The 6,924-nt window shown below is 44.0% G+C and overlaps 1 pseudogene; it reads right to left on the bottom strand.

The window, feature by feature from the left end:
* Positions 1-871: 871 nt before the first annotated feature.
* On the bottom strand, positions 872-2,179 carry LOC110310862 (glyceraldehyde-3-phosphate dehydrogenase pseudogene; annotated as a pseudogene).
* Positions 2,180-6,924: the final 4,745 nt, after the last annotated feature.

Genomic DNA, 6,924 nt, shown 5'->3' with positions numbered 1-6,924 from the left:
TTTTTTAATTAAAAATAAGGAACTTAGACTGATTTCTTCTCTTTGCTGTATATAGCCTACTCAAAAAGATTCTCTTTTGCCCCTAGTTAGCTGGCATTTATTTCCTTGACAGCAATTTTAAAAGAAAGCAACAAGCCAAGGAATGTCTGGGGCAGATTTCAGACACAGGAGATAAACTCCCTGTGTCTAAACTTGCAATATATCAGCCTATATCTCATTCTGATCTTCATAAAGTACATTCCTTTGGTTTATCCTCACTCCATCGCTTCCATTTCCACACTGATGACGACCAAATTCTACTCCTGCATTGGAGAATGAATTCCTACCTCCTTTTCAGTGGGGTGTCACTTGTCAACTGGAATAAGGACTTCAATTGTGAGAAGAGAGCCTTTAATATTGATAGACAACTCCTGGATATCAACACCTCATTTTTCCCTTGTGGCTGATCCTGTGGCCCAGGTAGCTAGGTGTCAGAGGTAACATTCCTCTTGGAGGATTCAATACTTTCCCTGGTGACCTTTTGTCTGTACTCATGACTTCCACTATTTATCTTTGTATACTGAGGAAGGTGAGATTTTTAAGCTTACAGGAGGAGCTAAGAGCCAATCTGATGCTGTTCAGAGTTCAGAAAGTAGACTGAGCATCAACCTTATTTGTTTTAATTCCTGTTATCTACAACATAGAGGTCCCTCAGCTGGGGTTAGATGGCTGCCTAGACCCCATTTATACTTTTAGTGGTTTATTATTTTTAAATATTAATTTTAAAGCAAATATCAAAAATGCACCTCTTTTCTCTGACCTCATATACATCCACATTGCAAAATAGTCTAACATGCTTAATACCTTCAGAGCTGAGTCTGTAATTCACCATTCATTGGTTCTGTTATAATCAAGTGTCTATCATTTTCTTTTTTGGGGGGGGGTGCAGTGAATTTTATTTATGGTATTCAAGAGAGTAGGGAGGACTCCCAAGATCCCTCCTGTTATTGTGGAGGTTTGGGGTGGAAATTGTGAGGGAGATGCTCAGTGTTGGGGGACAAGTTGGGATAGGGACTCCTCAGCAACCAAGGGCCTCTCTCTTGCTCTCAGTGTCCTTGCTGCAGTGGGTGGTAAGGGTTTCTTACTCATTGGAGGCCATGTAGGCCATGAGGTCCACCACCGTGTTGCTGTAGCCGTATTCATTGTCATACCAGGAAATGAGCTTGACAAAGTTGTCATTGAGAACAATGCCAGCCCCAGCATCAAAGGTGGAAGTGTGGGAGTTGCTGTTGAAGTCGCAGGAGACAACCTGGTCCTTAGTGTAGCCCAGGATGCCCTTCAGTGGGCCCTCAAATGCCTGCTTCACCACCTTCTTGATGTTGTCATACTTGGCAGGCTTCTCCAGGTGGAAGGTCAGATCCACAACAAACACATTAGGGGTAGGAACATGGAAGGCCATGCCAGTGACCTTCCCATTTAGCTCTGGGATGACCTTGTCCACAGTCTTGGCAGCACCAGTGAATGCAGGGATGATGTTCTGGGCTGCCACACGGCCATCAAGCCACAGCTTTCCAGAGGGACCATCCACAGTCTTCTGAATGGCAGTGACGGCATGAACCGTTGTCATGAGCCCTTCCACAATGCCAAAGTTGTCATGGATGACCTTGGCCAGGGAGGCTAAGCAGTTGGCGGTGCAGGATGCATTGCTGACAATCTTGAGTGAGTTGTCATATTTCTCGTGGTTCACACCCATCACAAACATGGGGGCATCGGCAGAAGGGGCAGAGATGATGACCCTTTTGGCTCCACCCTTCAAGTGGGCCTTGGCTTTCTCCATGGTAGACTCTACTCAGCAGCAGCATCACCCCATTTGATGTTAGCGGGGTCTCGCTCCTGGAAGATAGTGATGGGCTTCCCATTGATGACAAGCTTCCTATTCTTGGCCTTGACTGTGCTGTCAAATTTGCCATGGGTGGAGTCATACTGGAACATGTAGACCATGTAGGAGGTCAATGAAGGGGTTGTTGATGACAACAATCTCCACTTTGCCATGTGGAGAGCAAATAGCAGCCCTGATAACCGGGTTCCCAATACAGCCAAATCCGTTCACACCGACCTTCACTATTTTGTCTACGGGATGAGGCTGGCACTGCACAAGAGGATGTGGCTGTCTCTGGAACAGGGAGAAGTAGAGAGCCATGTTTATAATTTTCAAGCATGTATATTATCCATTAACAATCTACTCCAGTTTTGCCTGCCTTTGAATTTGATATGAATTAAATAGTATGGGGTTTGGGGGACTGCTTACTTCTCTCCATATTCTGTTTGTGACATCCCCAAAATTAATAAACAGGTAAAATGAGTGACTGTTCTCCACTGTGTAGTAAGCCGTTACACCTCCTCACTACATTGCAAGTGTTTGTTCTCCTGTTGGTGGATGTTTGCTTCTCCATAATCACCCTGACCCACCAGACTGCCACTGCCCCTGTTTCTTCACATGTGTTCAGTTCTTCACAAATATTCACCATTATTCTTCACAATTCTTGTTGACTAGTTTATGCCATTTTCTGATGTATATACTCATTTCTGATGTGCTACATTGAATGCTTAAGGGTGAAAATTTAAACTCAATTCTGCCCAGTATAATAGTAAGTATAGTTCCCAAATATTTTCATGGCTACTAATGTTGAACCCAAGATAGTTTTCAGTTAGCCTTGATAATCTATAGTTGGCAATAATGGCACTAACACCTGATATTCCATACTTCCTGTCAGGCACAACTTTAGAGAGTCTGTAAATATGAGTGCATTTATTCTCAGAGCAATACCATGAAATAGATAATTCTACATTTATCTTAATTTCACAGATCAGACAACTGAGGGCCATGGAATTATAGAATGTGCCCAAACCCTTATACCTTGGGTGTGTTAAAGTAGAATAAAGAAACTTAAATATAGTCAAAATGGCATCTGGCTATCCTTTCTGGTTACATCACTTCAAAGTCATTTGTAAACTGAAAAGTGTAGAAGTGACCCTAGCAAATCTCCCCTGGGAATCAGCCAGGGAGGAACTTTAAAGTTACTAAGAAAAAAGAAAAGATAACTCAGAAGAGTTCTTAGTTAACATGCATAGGATCCTAAGTTTAATACTGGGTACTATCCCCACAAAGAGAAAAAAAATCTCAGCGACAGTTTTATGGATTAAAGAATAAGCACAGTTGTTTCAATGCCACTATAAACAAAGTGGGAATTGTTCCCTCAATCTTCCAAAACTTTGCTGCGTTAACACCTTAGGTACTGCATCCTACCCTCAACCTGGTTACTACCCTCCTCTTCTCTTTTCTTTTTCACAATACATTCTGTGTTCTGTAATCAACTTCATTTTTAAACTCTGACTTCTTTTATTTACTAAAAAGGATTTGTGGTTAATTCACTTTATAATATATATTAATAGTTCATTAGTTTTTTGTAATGAATAATATTCCATTGTGTGGCTATTCTGGTTTAATATTCCATTGTGTGGCTATTCTGGTTTATTTGTCCTAGTTGTGGCTCATTTGGATTATTTTCAGTTGGTCATACTAGGAGTAAAGTTATGGCATAGTCTCATGCAGGGTTTTGGGGATCCTTATTTTTTCATAATATTCTTATCGATTATTTGGGAATTTCACATCATGAACACTCTACTCCTACTCTTTCCACATCCACACTCCTGCCCCTGTGGTATGCCTATCCCCACAAGGAAGAAAAAACAAAACAAGTCCAATTTGTGTTGCCTGTATACTCACTAGAGCATGGTCAAACTCTCAGTGGTTAGCCCTTTAAAGAGAACTTCCCTACAACTGTAGGCATACATTTTTTGCAACCTACTTTTAATAACCTCTCCTCTCACCCACCACCCAGCAGAGGTAGTGGTGAAAGTTATTAGGATATGGAGGAAGTGGACCTGTTCAGCAATAGTTCTCTGGGGGCGAGCTTGATCTTCTTTGGCAGCAGATCAGTTCTATAGCAAACACCAAATACGATTCAGCAGCAGTCCTCTAGGCAGGCAGGCACCAGGCCTGAACCAGCAGCTACAGTCCAGTCCTTTCAGCAGGCAAACACCAGACAGCTGTAGTTCAGTCCTGAAGAAACCACCAGGCTCGCCAACTGGTCTGAGGTGAGGCCACAGAAGCAGCAAGCTGCCATTGGAACCTCACAAGCAGTTCTTGGGTGAGTTTCTTTCTATGACAGTGTTGTTACAAGTTGAGCTCAATAATGCTATATAAGGTTAGTCAATATATGGATGTCTTTAGCAAAGAACAGTGAAGCAGAGCAAACCAAACCAAGGCTCAGTGCTTATCCCCCACTGTCTGTGGGGTCATATTTATACTCCTTCATCAAGGGTCCTTTCATGTGTCTGCTATATCCAAACATCCTTTCACCTGTGTCTGCTTCAGGAAAGCAGGCTTTCACGTGTTTGCTTTACCAAGACATCTTTTCATCTGTGCATCCCAACAAAACACCATTTGACACAACTAACGTTCTAAAGAACTAGAAGTTTCTACTTCATATCCCCGCCAGAAGCCATTACTTGTGGAGAGCTACATTTCAGCATCCTTATCACAAATTTTAAGAGTTCTCTTTGGTGGCTCTCTGTCTAAACTGTTATTTTTAGGGGGTGGGGTGGGGATTGACACAGAAGCCTTCTATGTCTTCTTCCTCAACTATGAGTTTGTGCCATCGATACTGTGGTAAAAGTAGCTTCTTTGCCTGTTATAAGTCAGTGGAAGCATAGATCACAGACCTACACTTGATTCCCTATACTGGAGACAGCACAGACCATGGTCATCTACATGGTCTCCAGCATCAGAACATGCCATGGACCTTCAGTGACAGTACACACCATGGACATCAACATAGCCCTCTGCTGCAGTGGAAACATGATTCCAGTCATGGCCCTCATGGCAGCACAGACCAGGACATCAACTTGGCTTCAGGTGGCAGCACAGGCCACTGACATCAATATGACCCTCTGGCAGAAGTATAACCCCTGGACATCAACATGCCTTCAGTCTGCAGCACAGACTATGGACATCTGGACATCTGCATGATCTTCTGTGGTAGCACAAGTTGCAGACATCAACATAGAACCCTGGTTTCAGTAAAAACATGAACCCTGACATAGCCCTCAGTAGCAGCATGGGACATCAGCATGGCCTCAGATGGCAGCCCATGCCGCCCACATCAGTATGGCCCCAAGTGAACGGACCCAACCATTAACATGGCCTCAGATAGTGACCCAGACCAAGAATGTTTGTATGGCCTTTGATGGTACCTCAGGCTAGGGACATCAACATGGCTTCTGGCTGCTGTAGGACCATGGGCATTCCCATGAAACTCAGCTTTCAACACAACCAGAGGCAGTAGACCACCCTTGGATACCAAAGTGGCCTTTATGGGCAGCCTGGACTATAGAGGTCCTTCAAAGAGATCAAACCTGAAAATGATCAGTTCTGCATTGTGGGCATCCTGCTCAAACCTGGCTGATCATGGTAGCATGTTCAGGGGTGAGTGAGAGTGCAGGCTGCTGCATACTAGTCTGTCATCCCTACTCACCAACATGGTACCCTATCCACCACAGGCTTCTCTCACACCTGTCACCACCATCATGTTTCTGCTTCTATTTATCTACCCCGTACACTGACTGCTATGTTCCTGTACCTTTTCCATCTCTCCATCGAATATTCACTCCAATATTGGCATTGGAAATTGCAGTGGAGATACCCATCCATTCATTCATACATACATGCATACATACATACACATATATGACTAGCATGGTGAGGGTCATGGCAGCAGACAAGCAGATATGGTGATGGACAGTAGTGGAGGGAATATCTCCATCTATAACACAAGGCAAATGAGAGTAGGAAGCGAGAGAGGGAGGAGGAGGAAAATGAGAAGAGGGATAGAGATGGAGACAGAGAGAGGAGGAGAGAGGGGAGGAAGGGGAGGGAAAGAAGGAGAGAGAGAGAGAAAAAAAGAGCACAAGAGAGCATGAGATAACACGAAACAGCATGGGAGAGCAGTGAATGGCAGGCTTTTGAAACCTCAAAGCCTGCACTCTGACATACCTCCAACAAGGCCCACAATTCAATTTTTCCCAAATAGTTCCATCAACTGTAAATCAGCTAAATACTTATGGTGGCTATTCTCATTCAAACCATCATATTCCATCCCCTGTCCACTTAGGCTTGTAGCCACATCATCATGCAAAATCTATTTAGTCAAATATCAAAAGTCCCCATAATCTTTCACAGTCACAATACATTTTAAAAGTCCATAGTCTCTTCTTAGACTTCAGGCAGTCCCTTAATTGTAACTCCTGTTCAATAAAAAAAAATCAAATAACATACTTCCAACATGCAATAGCACATGTTTCTTTCTGATATAAATTCAGTTTTTCTTTTACTTATCTCACTGTAGTGTTGGAGGCTTCCTAAATAATGTTTAGTAGGATTGATGAGAACAGATAACCTTACTCGATCAAATATTAGAAGGAAAGTGGTCAGTCTGTGTAGAGACACGGGGGCTCAGCTTGGGGAGGCAGGATGCAGAAAGTTTGATCGTGCTTACCCCATGCTGTCACGCTATTGCAGGGCAGAGGGATGTAGGGCGGCCCGGGACACTACTCCGGTGGTGTGGAATCATAGTCTCAGGTTCAGGACAGTCAGAGATGGCTCAGGGCCCTAGGGCCTGCGATGAGACAGCAGCCATCTGGTTCTCAGGCTCTTGGACACCCAGGTGCCGCTGGGAGACAGGAAACAGCTGAGAACTGAGTAGGGACCTAGGGCTGACTCTAGCCCAGGGCCAAGGGGGAAAGGAAGGTAAGCTCCGGCTGGTCCCACGGTGGGATTTCTTGGCTTGCCAGAGGCGGAGGGCTTGGGTTTGGCTTGGGCTTGGT

Source organism: Mus caroli, unplaced genomic scaffold (assembly GCF_978045245.1).
Source record: "Mus caroli unplaced genomic scaffold, Mus_caroli_1 scaffold_16, whole genome shotgun sequence".
Lineage (NCBI taxonomy): Eukaryota > Metazoa > Chordata > Mammalia > Rodentia > Muridae > Mus > Mus caroli.
This window is presented reverse-complemented; position numbering and strand designations above follow the sequence as displayed.